The sequence below is a fragment of the Myotis yumanensis genome, unplaced genomic scaffold (genome assembly GCF_028538775.1).
Source record: "Myotis yumanensis isolate MYYU_CA2020_CCGP unplaced genomic scaffold, mMyoYum1.0.hap1 SCAF_5, whole genome shotgun sequence".
NCBI classification, from domain to species: domain Eukaryota; kingdom Metazoa; phylum Chordata; class Mammalia; order Chiroptera; family Vespertilionidae; genus Myotis; species Myotis yumanensis.
The window spans coordinates 1371730-1389644 of NW_027223756.1; the positions used below are offsets into that span (position 1 = coordinate 1371730).

A 17915-nucleotide genomic window follows, 5' to 3' on the forward strand; every position below is an offset into this window, starting at 1 on the left:
GCCAGGAGGGGTCTGCATGTGCCTCCGTCTTGCCCAGTAAGCAGGGGTGGCCTTGGGCTCAGCCCCCCGCCCAGTGGAGGTGAGCGGCTGGCTTGGACCAGCTTCTGAGAACTGGAGACGCGGGCTGGAGAGGGCGAGGCGGCATTATTCACCTGAATGCTCCCCTGGACCAACCGGACCTGGACAAACCAGACCAGGACCACTGGACCTGGACCAACTGGACCTGAACCAACCAGACCTGGACCAACCGGACCTGGACCAACCGGACCTGAACCAACCGGACCTGAACCAACTGGACCTGAACCAACTGGACCTGAATAAACTGGACCCAGACCAACAGGAGCTGAACCAACCGGACCTGGACCACCTGGACCTGGACCAACTGGACCTGAATCAACTGGACCGGGGGGACCAACCGGACCTGAACAAACCAGACCTGGACACACTGGACCTGAACCAACCAGACCAGGACCAACAGGACTGGGACCAACCAGACCTGGACCTACCAAATGGACAAACTGGACCTGGACCAACCGGACCTGGACCAACCGGACCTGGACCCATTTAAAACGACCTGGGCCGTTTCTTTGTAGCGAACGTCAGTGAGTCACACAACCCTACGTAGCCGCCGGGACGGGCCCTGATGCTGATGGAAGGCGGTTTCACTTCACCGACCTCCATCCCCTGAAATCACCGTTCACCGAACCCGGGCCGCGCCGCACGGGGCTTGTGCCCTCGGGTTAGACAGTGGGCGCGGCGCCGGGACTCCTGCGCGAGTGTTCAGCAGCGTCACCGACAGCCGCGCACGGGACCCACACGGGCGTGTCCGGGGCAGGTGGTGAGTGATTGTGGTGGATTCGTCGGCGCAATCCTGTGCAGCAAGGAGAACCCCGTGACTGACTGCTACACACAACATGCAGGGAACTCAGGCGGGAGACGAGAGAACACGCGTGGGGTTCCGTGTATGTGAGGGTCAAGGGCAGGTGGGGAGGGGCGACTGGGACAGGCCGTGAGGCCCCCTCCCACCAGACACATCGGAGGGGAGTGTGCTGTGCACCGGCTCAGGGGCTCCCCCACCAGAGCGGACTCCCCCCCCCTCCCCGGGATCTCTCTGACGGGGACGCTGGACTCGGGAGCTACGACCAGCGAACTTGTCCTTCAAGTGGGACCAGCCCACCCAGAACTGGGGTGGCAGCCGGAGACGGGGCACCCACCCCGGCCGCACTGTCCTTTCTTTGTTTTTAAGAAAAAGATGTTTATGGATCTCAGAGAGGAAGGGAGAGGGAGAGAGAAACATCAATGAGAGAGAACCACTGATCGGCTGCCTCCTGCGCGCCCCCTGCTGGGGATCCAGCCCGCAACCCGGGCCTGGGCCCTGACGGGGAATCAAACCGTGACCTCCTGGTTCATCCGTCATCGCTCAGCCACCGAGCCACGCGGCCCGGCCACGCTCTTCTCGGCCTCGCCGTTCCCGCTGCTTCTTACTCATAAAGAGGAGGCTCGTGGCACGAACCAGCCAGACACCCCGACTCCTCCCTCGGGCCCAGCCTCCGAGCCCCACGCCCCGGACGTCCTATGAGAAGCAGTTCTCTGTCCGGCTCCTCCCAGACACTCCCGTGTGCATCCCGGTCAGTCCCGTCTCCGCTCGCGCGGTAGTGGCCTCACGGAGCCCTGCTGCCGGGGTCGCGCTGCCCTCAGGAGCGTCTGTGTGGCTCCCGGCTTCCCTGGAAACACCGCGTGCAGGCGGGGCTCCCCGCCCGGGTTCCCCGTTATCGCGGGGTAAGTGCCCGTCGCCAAAGCGAGGCGTGCGGCGCCCTGCCCCTCCCCCGCCAGCACCAGGTCCCATCACACCTTTGGACGCCGCCAGGCTGACAGGTGAGAGACGCAGGTCCCTGGCGACTTCCCTGTTCCCTCTGAGTGAGGCGTGCCGAGCTGGGTGGGGGACACACACGCTCTGCGCACATGTCGCCTGGAGCAGGGTGTGTGGGTAGGACTCCCCGACTCTGCAAGCGGCTGCCTGAGGCCAGGGGCCCGGCGGCTCGGCCTGTGTTTTCGCCTCTGGCCCAGTACCCCCCCCCCCCCCCCTGTTTGTATGCAGCCGTGACCACGTGACAGCCAGGAGGAGCAGGAGGATGACCGAGCAGGTGCGCCTGGGGGAGCCCGAGCACAGGACGGAGCAGGGAGGCGAGAGCTGAGCCCGAGCTGAGCAGAGAGGACAGGGCCACCGACACCCCGTCCACAACCGGACAGCGACCACTGTCCTCTGTGAGCCTCGAGCAGCCACAGCCCAAGGACCCCCGCTGCCTGGCCCAACCAGGTGTGCTGCCTGGACCAACCGGACCTGAATCAACTGGACCGGACCAACCCGACCTGAACAAACCGGACCTGGACCCACTGGACCTGAACCAACCAGACCAGGACCAACAGGACTGGGACCAACCAGACCTGGACCTACCAAATGGACAAACTGTACCTGAATCACCTGGACCGGGACCAACCGGACCTGAACCAGGCAGGGATGCAGGCCTGGCGGCCGGGCGCTCGGACAGTGGGGAGCCGCACTCCGGCCCTGGCGGGACTCTCCGTCCGACCTCTCGTCCCCCCCCACCCCCCCCGCAGGTCTTGGGAGGACAGCACAGGGAGTGACAGGCAACATCTCGCGTTCCTCTTACACGTGGCGTAGCCGACAGGCCCGACAATGACCGACCCCAGCATCCGGCCGCAGTGGAAGAAGGGTTCCTGGGGAGCTGGGTGGGCACAGCCTGTCCAAGGTCAAGGATGAGCACAGAGGAGCAGGGGCGCCTTGAACCCGCGTCCGCGGCCACAGCGTGAGCGCCTTCCCCCTCCCCCTCGGCCTCAGACCCCGAGGTGGAGCTCGGACCGCCCATGGCCGCCTCCCCTGGGTCTGACCGTTTTTTTAAAACACGAGTTTTAACGACCTGGTCGTGCAAACGCAGCAGGCAGCAGTGTTGGGGGCCTTTGGGGGGCGCTGGCCATGTGGGGCTTCACCCCGTCCCACTCCCAGGGGCCCCGGGTCAAGGCCCAGCAGAGCAGAGGCTGCTCGTTTTTAAAAAAATCCTCACCGAGGATATTTTCCCATTGGTTTTTAGGGAGAGAGGGAGAGAGAGGGAGAGACAGAGAAACATCGATGTGAGAGACGTCGATGGATTGCCTCCTGCACGCACCCCGACCAGGGCCGGGGAACCTGCAACCAAGGTGCGTGCCCTGGACCGGAATCGAACCCGGGACCCTTCAGTCTGCGGGTCGCCGCTCTATCCACTGAGCCACACTGTCCAGGGCAGATCAGCTGGTTCTGAACCGACTTGAGGAGGCTCCGTGCTCCGCGGTCCACCCTCCTCTTCATCACCATCCCCTGGATGTCGGGGCCCGACCGGGCCTTTATGCCTGAGGTGGCACCTCCTCCCCGCCCGCCCACCCTGACCCGCACGGCCCTTCCGTCCTGGGCAGCACGGCTCGTTGCGGGAGGACGAGTGCCGCATGGGGAAGCGGAGGAGGAGGAGGAGGAGGAGGAGGAGGAGGAGGAGGACATAGGAGGTCGGAGGAGGAGGAGGAGGAGGAGGAGGAGGAGGAGGACACAGGAGGACATAGGAGGAGGAGGAGGACATAGGAGGAGGAGGAGGACATAGGAGGACATAGGAGGTCGGAGGAGGAGGAGGAGGACATAGGAGGAGGAGGAGGAGGACATAGGAGGACATAGGAGGAGGAGGAGGAGGACACAGGAGGACATAGGAGGAGGAGGAGGAGGAGGAGGACATAAGAGGAGGAGGAGGAGGACATAGGAGGACATAGGAGGAGGAGGAGGAGGAGGAGGAGGACATAGGAGGAGGACACAGGAGGACATAGGAGGAGGAGGAGGAGGAGGAGGACATAGGAGGACATAGGAGGAGGAGGAGGAGGAGGACATAGGAGGAGGAGGAGGAGGACATAGGAGGAGGAGGAGGAGGAGGAGGACACAGGAGGACATAGGAGGAGGAGGAGGAGGAGGAGGAGGACATAGGAGGAGGACACAGGAGGACATAGGAGGAGGAGGAGGAGGAGGAGGAGGACATAGGAGGACATAGGAGGAGGAGGAGGAGGAGGAGGAGGACACAGGAGGACATAGGAGGAGGAGGAGGAGGAGGAGGACATAGGAGGAGGACACAGGAGGACATAGGAGGAGGAGGAGGAGGAGGAGGAGGAGCCAGAAAAGGAAGGAGACTGACACCTGCTCCCCGTGGAGGGGCCTGGAGTGACTCTCAGGGAGACCAGCCGTCCCAGAAGGACAGTCACTGTCCACCTCCCTGGGTCCCTGAGGCGGCCGACTCACAGGCCCAGTGGAGGGTGGGCTGGGGCGGGAGGTGGAGGTGGGGGTGGCGGCACATGGCGAGGAGCCGGGCCACCCTGCACCTTGTGGGGATCAGAGGGTAACGTCTACGTTATGTGCATTTTACCACCATTTACAAACGCACCCGGGGACCCTCCGTGCAGCCAGGACTGTGGGCCGTGGGCGCTCATAGATCCACGCTGTGCTGGCAGGAGGCTGGGCGGGTCCCTGCCCTAGGCCACCCGGCCACAGCACCACCCACAGCCGGAGGGGGGAGGGAAGGGGGCCGGGGGATGGAGACTCAGGCGGAGGAGAGCGCTTGCCCAGCCCTGCCCGCCTCATTGTGCGCGGAGTTTGCAGCGCTGGACGCGCGTGGAGCAGGCGCTCCGAGGCCTAGGACCCCCAGCACCTCCTGCTTCCTGTGGGGGGACCTGACACCTCCAGGGCCATGAATGTCGGGGGACACTTTTTCAACCACAAGCCAGAGGCCTAGAGAGAAGGCAGGCGCCCAGGTCGGCGGGCCCAGGCCCAGTCAGCAGGAGGCTCCCCGCGCGTGGCCACACCTGGGGCCCCCTCCCTGGGGCCTGGGCGCTCTGAGCCTGGGGGCACCGGCCCATCTCCTCTGGGCCTGACCCCCAGGCCAGGAGGACCTCACCTGTGGCCAGAGCCTCGCATCCAGTCACCCGCCTCCCCCCTCCGCCCCAGGCCCCAGCTCTCTGGAGCCTCTGAGTCAGGCCTGGCTGAGGTCTGGGAACTTCCTGTCCCCTCAGGTGGTGGAAGAGGCTCTTTTCCTCCCTCCTCCCTCCCTCCCTGGGGGCAGGTGCGGGGACGCTCTGCTCTGCGGGGTCACCCCTCCTCTGAGGGGCTGGCACTCTGCCCGGTGGACACTCGGATGGTCAGAGAACCGCAGAGACTCCGGGAGGTGCAAAGTGAAAGAAAGAGAAAGGCTTGGAAGGGGGGACAGAGAAAGGGGGGGAAGAGATGGAGAGAGAGAGAGAGAGAGAGGAGCAAAGGGGCCCAGCACTGGGCCAGCAGAGCCAGACACTCCCCACCCCCCACCGCCACTCACCGCCCACAGCCCTTGAGGGACCCAGGCATCCCGGCCGGCCGGGACCCTGTACCCTCGAGTACCTCCCCCCCCCCGCCCCCGTCACTCCCCCCACCACGACCAGGCTCTTTCCCCCAGTGCGTCCCCTGACTCCCGACTCCCCCCTCGGCCCCCCCACCCCCGCACGTCCTCTGAGCCTACCTGGGGCGCTCATGCTCTGCCAGCTGCGGGCACCTCCTCCATGCAGGCCACGGGCTTCCTCCCGGAGGCCCGGCCCTGGGCCTGGCCACACCGTCCAGTCCAGCGCCTGCCCGGGGGCTGCAGGGCCAGGGGTGGGGGTGGGGGGGCAGCGCGCCCCGGAGGCAGGGAGGCAGGAGTCCGACACCAGGAGTCCGACTAAAGAGAAAAAAGAAGAGAAAGTGTGTCACAGACCGGGAGGGCGGGGGAGGGAAATGCAAAACCCGACAGGAAATGAGACTAAAATGCAAAATGTTAGAAGAAGAGATAAGGAAGGGGGGAGGGGCGGGCTGGGTCCCAGGCCCGGGAGCAGGCGGCAGGCGGTGGGTGGGCCCTGGGCGGGGCCGGGGCAGGCACTGTGGACACTCGGTGAGCCCTGTGGCCGGCCACCTGCCCGGCTCTGAAACCTGCAGGCGGGTGTGGCCGTGGGAGGGGCCCCCAGAATGATGGGAGCATGAGTCCTGCGGCCTGGACACCCCAGACCTCCTCCCGCCTCACCTGTGAGCCAGCAGCCCCTGGGGCTGGCCGGGCCGCGTGCCTCCCATGGCCTCCGCCCGCTGGAGGGGTCCCGGTGACTGAGGCTGCCATCCCTCCCGCCCCCCTCTCTGCCCCCCAACCCCCCACGGGCCTGTGAGGGCGACTGGGGCCTGTGGTCCTTGTTAGCACTTTACCCCCAGGCACGCCGAGGGCCCGCCGGCCGCCCTCTCCGACCCACTGCAGGTCCGGAGGGTGCACCTGGGCCCACCGGCACCAGGGGGTCTCGGGTTCTGGGCCTCCCACGGCCCGTGTCCCTCGCGGTCTACCCTGCCTCAGTTTACCATCCTCGCCCGCCCCCCCCCCCCCCCCACCCAGAGAACAGCCCCTCCCGCTTCCTGCTCTGATGTCTGGGGAGAGGTCCTTGGGTCCTGGAGGGAGACAGTCCGTCAACCGAATGGCCGAGCAAGAAGGTGTGACTCCGCGTGCGGGCCTCGAGGGCCCTGGCTCCTGGCTCCTGCGGGGCGGCCAGTGAGCAGGCGGACAGAGCGCGCTTCCTGCGAGGCGTCCAGAATGAACCCTGGAACCCACAGAGAGAGAGGGCCAAGCCCATCCGGGCCGCGGCCCGCAGTCCTGGGTCCCGGGGACCCTCGGGGCAGGCGGGTGCATGTGTCCTCAGGAGCCTGCCCCCCTGTGGCCCTGGAGAGCCGGCTTCTCACCATGCACACACATCCATGCACACACATCCATGCACACACACCATGCACACACCATGCGTGCACACCATGCACACACATCCATGCACACACACCATGCACACACCATGCGTGCACACCATGCACACACATCCATGCACACACACCATGCACACACACCATGCACACACACCATGCACACACACCATGCACACACATCCATGCACACACACCATGCACACACACCATGCACACATATCCACGCACATACACCATGCACACACACCATGCACACACCATGCGTGCACACCATGCACACACACCATGCGTGCACACCATGCACACACATCCATGCACACACACCATGCACACACACCATGCACACACATCCATGCACGCACACCATGCACACACACCATGCACACACATCCATGCACGCACACCATGCACACACACCATGCACACACACCATGCACACACACCATGCACACACACCATGCACACACACCATGCACACACACCATGCACACACACCATGCACACACCATCCCCTCCACGCGGGGCTGAGGGGGGCGTCCTGCAGAAACGTGCAGAACCCGGTGGCCGCGGCGCTGCTGCTGTGGGACCGAGGGCTGGCGGCGGGCCCCCTGGGCGCCGCGCGTGGGGCAGGTGGATGCGGAGAAAACGTGGACTCAGCCATTCGCAGCAGCTGCGCTCTCGGCCCGTGTTTCCTTCCCGAGGGGACGGAGGACAGCAGACACTTCATCAGCATCAGGGCAGCCGGGGCCGCACAGCCGGTGCGGTGGGGCCTGTGCGGGCGCCGCCTAGTGATGAGGGATTGCGGTCAGGACGGCCTGCGAGCGTGGGAAGTGGTCACGGACGCTCCGTCTGTCTTGGGAGCGGAGGTAGCAGCTGGGACCGAGGAGGCTCTGAGTCGCCGGGGCCACCTCCTTGGAGTCCTTCCTCCCAGGCTCCAGGGCGCCCTGTGCGCCTGGTCCCCGTTTAAAGATGGAGCCGGTCCGCCTGCTCATCCCTCCCAGGCCGCCCAGGGCGCCCCTCCCGCGGCGCCGAGAGCACCCGGAGCCACCAGGCCGCCGGAAGGCCCGTCTGAGCCCGGAGTCAGGCTCCTGAGAAAGACCAGCGCCGAGGCCAGAGGACTCGCACCTTAAGACCGTCGAGGGGCTGGGCCAGGAGGCATCTCCTGGCGGGTGTGCCTGGCGCTCCGTCAGCTTCCCGAGGGCCCGCCCGCCAGGCCACTCCAGCGCGAGGGGAGCTCCCACCCGCCGTGGACGCACCCGGCACTGTCCCTGTGGGCACCAAGGTGTGGCACGTACGTCAGACAAGTCAGAAGCCTGCGTTTCTGAGAGCGCACCCAACCCTCCGGGCTGCGCCTTCGCGCCCGCACACCCTCCGGCATGAAGTGCGATCGCCCACCCCGACCGTGACCTCCCAGAGAGTGTGGGCGGATGCGTGTTTCTGACCTTTAGTTTCTTTCTTTTTTTAAATATACCTTTTTTGATTTCAGAGAGGAAGGGAGAGGGAGAGAGAGATAGAAACATCCATGATGAGAGAGAATCATGGATCGGCTGCCTCCAGCACACCCCACACTGGGGACCCTGAAACCCGGGCCTGTGCCCTGACCGGGAATCGAACCGTGACCTCCTGGTTCATAGATCAATGCTCAACCACGGAGGCAGGCCGTGCGAGTGTGTGTGTGTGAGTGGGGAGCACTGAGTTTCTTCATGGAGGAGCTGTGTCGTGGGAAGTGTCCACGTCACCACGGCTCGGTTCTGGGTGTAGAACGTGGGGGAGAGTAACAGCTGCGTGAAGGGTGAGGCGAGGGGGCGAACAGGAGGGAAGGGAAGTCAGACGGGAGCGTGGAAGCAGGAAAGGGAGGACTGGAGGCGAGAGGAGAGCCGACCGCCGACTGCAGCGGATCTGATGACAGAAGCTGCTGGGGAACGGTCTGTAGGTTCAGTGTCAGCCCCAGTTCCGAGGCCGAGGCGGCACATGGGTCGGCACCCTACCTGCCGTCCAGGCCGCAGGGTTGCACGTGGCACTGTCCGAGGCGTCCACGTGAGCGCCTGCAACAGTGGACACACCCAGAGCAAAAGCAAAGCAAAACCACCACCAAACCACACAACACACACACACACACACACACACACACACACTCACATAGTCATACAGCCACTCACACACTTGCACACACTCACACACACACGCACACTTGCACACACACACAAACTCACACACACTCACACACACACTCACACACACACTCATACTCACACACACTCACACACATACAGCATGTGTCAGTGACGGTCTATATAGGCACAGCTCCGGGGCTGCTGATATGAAATAATGATGAGAAGGGGCCCATACAGCGTTAACAGACGTGACCAGAAACATGAAGTACATTCGTGTTGTTCACGGCCGAGTCGTATCCCACTGTTAAACGCACCCCCGCCCCTTCACCCGCTCCTCTAGGAAATCCCGCCCTCGGCGACAGCACGGAGGGGCCTGGAGGGCGCTATGCCGAGTGACACAGGCCATCAGAGAAAGACAAGAGCCATGTGAGTTCACTCATAACAAGCAAGATAGAGACAGACTCCTAGAGCAGCCGGGGTGGGGGTGGGGAGAGTGGGAGGGTTGAGCAAAAAAGGGGAAAAAAAGAGAAAGACTCACAGACACGGACAGAGGTGTGGTGATTGCTCGGAGGAAGGGGGGGGTGCGGGGGGATAAAGGGGATGGAGACTGGACTTGGGTGGTGACCGGTGCCCAGACAGTGTGCTGTAGATTCGTGCGTCTGAAACTGTCTAATTGTTAACCGGTGTCACCCCAGTAAACTCAACAAAAATAAATCACATTTTATCAATAAGGATTAGGACCCGCTGGGCCGGTGGGCCTCACCCCGGGACAGGCAGTGTCTCCTGTGGCATGGCAGGCCTTCCCGCCACGGCCACGCCAGCAGTGGCGCCTCCTACTGACAGCTAGGGCAGAGCACTTTAACAACCTCTAGTTCAAAACTATTTTCAGGAATCCTATATAATAAAGAACTAATATGCTAATTAGACCGGATGGCAGAACGACCTTCCAGAACAACCAGTGGGCAGGGCTGCGGGGCCATGAGGCAGCCGGGGCTGCGAGGGCCTTGCACGAATTTCGTGCATCGGGCCTCTTGTAATCCTATATAATAAAAGGGGAATATGTAAATAGACCGAACTGTGGAACAACCAAACAACTGAACAACCCGTCGCTATGATATGTGCTGACCACCAGGGGACGCGTGCGGAACATGGTGGGTGTTGGGTGGAGCAGGTGAGCGGGGGCGCCAGACCAAGGCGGGGCGCTGGTCGTTGTCATCGGGGTGAGCCTCTGGTGGTTACTGAAAACTCTTTGTACCCATGCACTGTGGCCCTGCCTGGTGCTCACACTTGCTGCCGGCACCCCTGCGCCAGCCCCAATCACTCAGCACCGTCAGTGGGCGTGAGTAGCGGCTGCTGGCCCCGATCGCCCTTGAGGGCTTCTCCACCTCCCCCTGCTCCTGAGGGGCGATTGGGGCCAGCAGCCGCCTCTTGCACCCACTTCTGGCGCCAGCCTCAATTGCTTCACGCCGTCAACGGTGTGAGCAGGGCTGGTGCAGTCAGCACCTGGGAGTGTTGGTGGTGGGAGTGGGGTTGCCGGCAGACAGGGGGTCGGGGGGCCGCGGGGCCGCGGTGGGAGGGCCTGGGCGGGGGTGCAGAGGATGGGCCGAGACCCACCCCTGTGCCCACCGCAGCCTCGAGGCCCACAGTTCCTTTCAAGGTGCACGAATTCGTGCACTGGGCCCCTAGTTATATAAGAGTTGGCAACACATCGTTATTTGTGTTTTGTTTTTTTTGGTTTGAAAATAATGATCAGTTATAAAAAGAATGAATTTCAATTTTAAAGACATTCAAAGTCAGAAAAAGACTTCCCGTCTGAACGAAAATGGGTACTTACCAAACAGAATATTACAGCTTAGGACCTGCCCTCGGTCTCACCGTCTTAAAGTTTAAACATGAATAAAACTCCCCGATGGGCACAAAAACGGCCGACGCGCGGTAACAGGAGGTCGCTTGGCTCTCGGTAACGGCCTCTCGGTTTACAGGCGGGAGGAGGACACGTGAGCTTGGAGATGAGAACCGGCCGAGAGGAACTCAGACACGTCCGACCGTGGAGGAAGCCTTTTGCTTTAACAGCCTTTCCTGAGCGCCGAGCCACGACCATAAAGCTCAGCTATTCCGAGTGTACAATTCAGTGGCTTTTACTACATCGACAGAGCGGTGCCATCACCAGCATTTCCGTCACCGTCCACACAGAGCTTGCGCCCGCTGGGAGTCTGTCTCCCACACCCGCCAGCCCCAGCTGTCCCCTCCCCTGCCTGCACCCAGCCACCCGCCCATCCATGCTCATCTCTGCGGACTTGTCTGTCCTAAATGTTTCCTAGAAGTGGCATCGTACCGAGTGGCTTTGTGTGTGGCTTCTCTCACTGAACAAAGTGTTTCCGAGGCTCCCAGCGCCACAGCCGGACGGCGTTCCGTTATGACAGACGCTGCCCCTTCCTGTACCCCCTCCCCCCGCCCCCCGTGTGTCCGTCTTCCACCAGCTGGCGGGCCTGGGCTGTTTCCACTCCCGGCTGCACCGGGTTCCGCTCTCGCCGTCAGTGCCGCGGTTCCACGTTCTCGTTTTATTGCCAACACATGTTACCGTCTTTCTTTCTTTCTTTTAATCACGGCTGTTCTCACGGGCGTGAAGTGGTCTCTCGCTGTGGTTTTGATTTGCTGATGACGTTGGCATCTTTTCGTGCGTCTCTCGGCCACTGGAGCATCTTCTTTGGAGAAGTGTCTCTTCTAGCCCTTTCCCAGGTCAGGGGTGGGCTGTCGTGTCTGTGGACTTGTAAGGGCTCTTTCTTCTGGGTGCAACCTCCGTGTCAGGTCTGTGGCTTGTGAGCAGTGTCTCCCCGTCTGCGGCTGCCTTCCCACCTTCCTGACGCTGCTGTTCGCAGCACAGACATGTTCCTGTGGACGTGTCTGCTGTGTCTGTTACTCTCTCATGGTGTGTTTGCTGGAGCTCCTAGGACAGTGATGGCAAACCTATGACACGCGTGTCAGAGGTGACACGCAAACTCATTTTTTTTTTGGTTGATTTTTCTTTGTTAAATGGCATATAAATATATAAAATAAGTATCAAAAATATAAGTCTTGCCCTAACCGTTTGGCTCAGTGGATAGAGCATCAGCCTGCGGACTCAAGGGTCCCAGGTTCGATTCCGGTCAAGGGCATGTACCTTGGTTGTGGGCACATCCCCAGTAGGGTGTGTGCAGGAGGCAGCTGATCAATGATTCTAACTCTCTATCCCTCTCCCTTCCTCTCTGTAAAAAAAAAAATCAATAAAATATATTAAAAAAATAAGTCTTTGTTTTACTATGGTTGCAAATATCAAAAAATTTCTATATGTGACACGGCACCAGAGTTAAGTTAGGGTTTTTCAAAATGCTGACACGCCGAGCTCAAAAGGTTCGCCATTACTGTCCTAGGACATCAATGGGGGCCCCAGCCACATTTCTCTCCTAAGAGTGTCACTCTCCCAGCCCTTACACGGTCCCCTTGGATGTAATATTTGTTTATGGTGTCAAATCTGGGTCCAAATTCAGGTGTTTGTTAAACAATACATTTGTATTGATTTCAGAGAGGAAGGGAGAAGCATTAATGATGAGAGAGAATCATCGATCGGCTGCCTCCTGCAGGCCCCACACTGGGGATCGAGCCCACAACCCGAGCCAGTGACCCAACTGGGAATCGAACTGTGACCTCCCGGTTCATAGGTCGCCGCTCACCCCCTGGGCCAGGCCGGCCGGCCAGATTCGGTTTCTGACATGTGGATGGACATCTATTCGTCCCAGAACCACAGCTGAAAAGACTACCCTTTCCTCCGTGAACTGTCTGGCCCCTTTTGTCCAAAATCAGTTGGCCATAAATGAGGGTTTACTTTCGGATTCTCCATTTTATTCCATTGTCTATCGGTCTACCCTAGGCGAGTGCCACACTGTCTGGATCGCAGTAGCTTTGAAGGATGTTTTTAAACCAGGAGGTGTGAGTCATTCCACTTTGTCCTTCATTTTCAAGATGGCCTCGGCTGTTCAGGGCTCCTTGGGCTCCTGTAGGACACTTGAGGGCCGGCTTGTCCATTTCTGCATGAAAGCCGGCGATTTTGGTAGGAATTGTGCTGAATCTGTAAATGAATTTAGGGAGCGTGATCACGGGCCGTCTTCCCATTGATTTAGGTCCCTTTGAACGTCTTTCCAGGACGGCTGACTGTTTTCGGCGTCGACGTCCTCCCTTCTTTTATTAAATGCATCCCCCAGTGTTTTATTTCTTTCGACGCGATTATAAATGGATTGTCTTCTTGATTTTGTTCTCAGGTTGTTTATTGCCAGTGCACAGAAACACAATTGGTTTGTATATATTGATCTTGTATCTCTCAATCTTGCTGAGAGAGCGTGTGTATTCGTCTTAATCGTTTTTGAGCGGGTTCCCTGGGGTTTGCTAGGCACAAGCCTGTCCTCTGAGGCTCCCGCGTCTCTTATGAAAACCCGGCAGAACCCCAGGGGCGGTGTAGAATGCAGACCAGCCACAGATGGATTCCAGGGGAGCTATCACCGGCCTCGGGTGGAGTTGCTGGTCTGCTGTGATGATAGAACAGACAGCCTCTTGGTCTTAAATTCTCTACAGACTTCGTGCCCACTGCTGCCTATGGCTGGGCAGACACCCCCCCGCACCCCAGTGCACTGGGGCCCACCCCACTTTCCTGGCGCTCTCTGAACCCGACTTTGATACAAACCTTCCTCAGATGCACACACTTGGTCACCCGGGACACGGCTGAGCCTCAGCATTCCTGCCGCCCCCCGCCCCCCAGACCCTCCACATCCTGGGGGCCGGCCGGGATGGCCTGGGGACACCTGAGTGGCAGCTCTGCTCGTGCTGACACTGCCCTGGGCCTGTGGTCAGAGGCGTAGGATGACGTGGTGCCGAGGGGCTGCCGTGTGGAGCCCCACACCCGGGGGGCGCACAGGCCTGTGAGGGTGACGGCGCTGCTGTGACCGGTCATGGACGCCGGGCCAGGCGGGTCCCGCTTGCTGCTCTGTAAGGAGGGACGCTGGTTCCGTCTGACCCGCCGCGACCGGCAGCCCCTCGCCCTGCACCGCCCGCCTCGGCCCGAAGCTGCTCCTGTGGTTTGTGATGAGCTCGGAAGGAGGATCGTGAACCAAAGAGAAGAAAACCCGCTGGGTCCCTCCTGCCCCCCGGCCCCCGCCCCCTGCCCGCCCCCCTCGGGGCCCACATCCCCGGGGCCCACCCACATCCCGGGCTTCTCAAAACTGCATTTAAAATGCACTGTTTTCACACAGCTTAGGGCAGCGTCGGCAAACTCATTAGTCAACAGAGCCAAATACCAACAGTACAACGACTGAATTTCTTTTGAGAGCCACATTTTTTAAACTTAAACTATATAGGTAGGTACATTGTTATTAACTTAATTAGGGTGCTCCTAAGGCTTAGGAAGAGCCACACTCAAGGGGCCAAAGAGCCGCATGTGGCTCGCGAGCCCCAGTTTGCCGACCATGGGTTAGGGAGCAGAGAGGGGTGTTTCTTTTTATTTCTTAAACATGTTTTTATTGATTCAGAGAGGAAGGGAGAGGAAGAGGGAGAGTAAGGGAGAAGGAGAGGATAGGGAGAGGGAGAGGGAGAGGGAGGGAGAGAAACATCAATGATGAGAGAGGATCATGGGTCAGCTGCCTCCCGTACACCCCCCACTGGGGTTCGAGCCTGCAACCTGGGCCTGTGCCCTGACCAGGAACAAACCCTGACCTCCTGGTTCCTAGGTCGATGCTCAGCCACTGAGCCGCGCCGGCCGGGCCCCACAATTCTTAATATGTGACAACCTGCAAATATAGTTATAACATCACACGTTTAAAATGTTTTCCTGAAAGAAATGAACTCTGTGAACACGCAGTGCCATACAATCGTGCTTTTCGCGTGCCGATTAGAGGCTCTATAATAATAAAAGCATAATATGCTAATTAGATGGGACGACATGGAATAGCGCGAGCCTGTTCCAGCGGGAGCGCGGGAGGTGTCCTATAGCAGCTCTGTGAGGGGCACAGGCCCCCTTGGCACAGAAATGCGAGGCCTCAGGCTGAGGGAGCAGCAGGTGCTCACGAGGGAGCTGTGGCGTGTCCACCTCCCGCGCTGCGTGCGTCGGCCCGTGTCGCAGGTCAGCTGACCCCGGCAGAAATGTCAGTCGCTATTAGTCTGAGGCAGGACTGCCAGAGGGACCGGGAGCCCCCTGCGCCGTGGGCGCGGACTCTCCCTCCCTCTCTGCTCAGCGCCCAGGGAACCGTGAGAAAGGAAGGAGCAGGTACCGTTCACCGGCCCGGCCCCAGGGCCTTTGCACGTGCAGCCGTGGGCTCCCACCTGGACTCGCACCAACTCTCCTGTCTGCCCTTGAGGTCCAGGCACCTGCCAGCTTCGAGTAGCCACAGCACCTCCCGCCTCGGACGCAGGGGCCACCAGAAGGCCCTGCGTGCGGCTCAGCGACTGGGCTCACTCGTGTGTTTCCAAACTGAAATCTTGGGAGGACAGACCATTAAGGATACAAGACGTGCCCGTGTTACTTACAAATGGCTGCGGGCCAGGTGAAAGGTAACGGTACACGGAACTGATTGTGGCCGCGGGCTTTTCTAACACCAAGGACGCAGCCGTCGGCGGGAGCGAATGCTGGGCTGCAGACCCCCTCCTGCTTCCCTGGGCAGAGCCGTCAGGTGGGCACAGGAGGGAGATGCGCTGTCTGTGGCCGGAGCCTGGCTTTGGGGATATTCATCTCAGTCACACACAGATGCTGAGCCTGACTGCACCTGGCCTGCCTCAGCCACTTTTTAAAAAATCCTCATCTGAGGATAGTTTTCCTTTGATTTTTTAGAGAGAATGGGAGATGAAAGCGAGAGAGAGCGAGAGCAAGAGAGAGAGAGAGGAAGGGACACATTGATTGGTTGCCTCCTGCACATGCCCTGACCAGGGTCCGGGCTGGGGAGGAGCCTGCAACCAAGGTTCATGCCTTTGACTAGAATCGAACTCAGGACCCTTCAGTCTGCAGGCCGACACTCTACCCACTGAGCCACACCAGCCAGGGCTGCCTTGGGCCACTTTTGCCAGGAGCCTCTCTCAGAGCCTTCAGGCAGCTCCGCAGCCCCACCCGGCCGGCAGGTGCGGACAGCCCACCTGCTCCTGTGCCCTGCAAACCCGAGCTGGAACCCTGCCTCCCACCTGGCTCTGTGACGCTGGGCGCCTGTTCTCATTCATCAAAGTGGAGAGTCGTCACCCACCGAGTCCACGCCCATCGGAAACCCATGGCCTGATTGGAAGCGGGTCTGTGCGGAGAAGGCGGTGAGATGGACCCTAAGCCACTGGCAGGGTCCTGGGAGGAGAGGAGAGGACAGGGACACCGGGACAGGCCCGGAGGTGAGAGCAGAGCTGGGGGTGTGTCTAGGAGCCAAGGGGTGCCACCCGGAGCTGGGGGAGGGGCAGGGACGAGCCTCCCGGAGCCCCCAGAGGGACCCAGTCCTCACTCCACGTTGACCGTGGACTTCTGAGCCCACAGCTGAGCACAGGAACCGGGTTCTGCTGTTTGACGCCGCCCGCTCGGCAGGGATTGGCTACCGTGGCCCCGGGACACGAGTGCAGGCCCCAAAGCAGCCGTCAGAGTGGCCCTGACCCCACAAGGGAGCAGACGCCCCTCAGTGTCAATGACGTGCGCACGGCGTCTCCCCGATAAAGAGCATGTCACACGCAGTCTCCAGGGTGACGCGGGTCTGTCCCTCAGGCATCACCAAGCCCATCGCCGGCTCCTCCTGCCCCCCCCAACTCCCCTGCACCCCTTCTCCCCTCGATCCCCCCAACGGTGCCTGGGTGCCTGAGCCTCCATTGGATCAAACAGCCAAGAAACTCCCGGTTGAGCCGCGCGCTCCTCCCCACGTCCCAGGCCCCGCGTGCCCGTGCGGAGTGATCGCCGACTTCACCGCCGCGCAGGCAGGTGCGCTGGTAGTTGGTGACAGATGTGGAAATGCAATAAAAGGCACGTTAAATACAACAGAACAAGCGGTGGCCGGGGGCGGCGAGTGTTAGAACACGAGGAGGCGCACTGTTCTCCCGCCCCGTGTGTCCTGGAGTCTGTGCGGCTAAGACAGAGCTGAGCCCGCCGCGGGGACAGACGGTTCCAGACGGGGATGTGTGTGCACACGCGTGTGGCTGCCCCTGGTGCAGGGTTGGCATGAAGAAAAGCTCTCAGGCCTCAGCCCTGGGCGGGGCACCAGTCCTCTCTAGTGCCAACACCGTGTGGGCACCCACTGAGGTGCCATTCCCAGTCGCCACAATACCAGGTGTCCCGGTTAATAATGCGGATTTTTTTCAATAGATGGAGTTACACGTATGTTGATATATAAGTAATTTGATATGTATGCTATTTTGTTGTATGGACAGCAAGCTTCAGAACTTCATATGTCAAGTTTGCTGAAGGTGTTAACATCATAGATATTTTTTATGCTTAAAAATGTCCAATTTCGTGCCAAAAAAAAGAGCATTTGCAGGAAGTTTTAATTCATTATTTTGAAGAAAAAGTTATCGTATACTTCGGGAAGCTTATGGTGAACATGCTCCATCTCAAGATACTTGTGATCGCTGGTTTAAACACTTTAAAAGTGATGGTTTTGATGTGAAAGAGAAAGAATGTCCAGGTAAACCAAAAAAGTTTGAAGACCAACAATGACAAGCATTATTGGATGAAGATGCGTGTCAAACTCAGAAACAACTCGCAGGAAGATTAAATGTTGCTCAGCAAACAATTTCTGATCTTTTACAAGCAAAGGGAAAGATTTTAAAGGAAGAAAAATGGTTGCTACATCAACTGAACGAAAGACAAATGGAAAACCGAAAAGTCATCAGTAAAATGTTGCTTCAATGGCACAAAAGAAAGTCTTTTTTGCATCGAATTGTGACTGGCGATGAAAAGTGGATTTATTCTGAGAATCCCAAATGCACAAAATCATGGGTTGATCCAG

General features: G+C 60.0%; 1 protein-coding gene across 2 annotated transcripts in view; it reads right to left on the reverse strand.

Annotated features, from left to right (window-relative positions):
* Nucleotides 1–5796, reverse strand: part of CARD11 (caspase recruitment domain family member 11) — a 68596-nt gene extending 62800 nt beyond the window's left edge. For both annotated transcript variants that reach the window (XM_070414296.1, XM_070414294.1), the window contains exon 1: nt 5574–5796. The gene's annotated coding sequence lies outside the window, so the exon portion shown is untranslated. The remainder of the gene's footprint in view (nt 1–5573) is intronic.
* Between the last annotated feature and the right edge of the window lie 12119 nt (nt 5797–17915).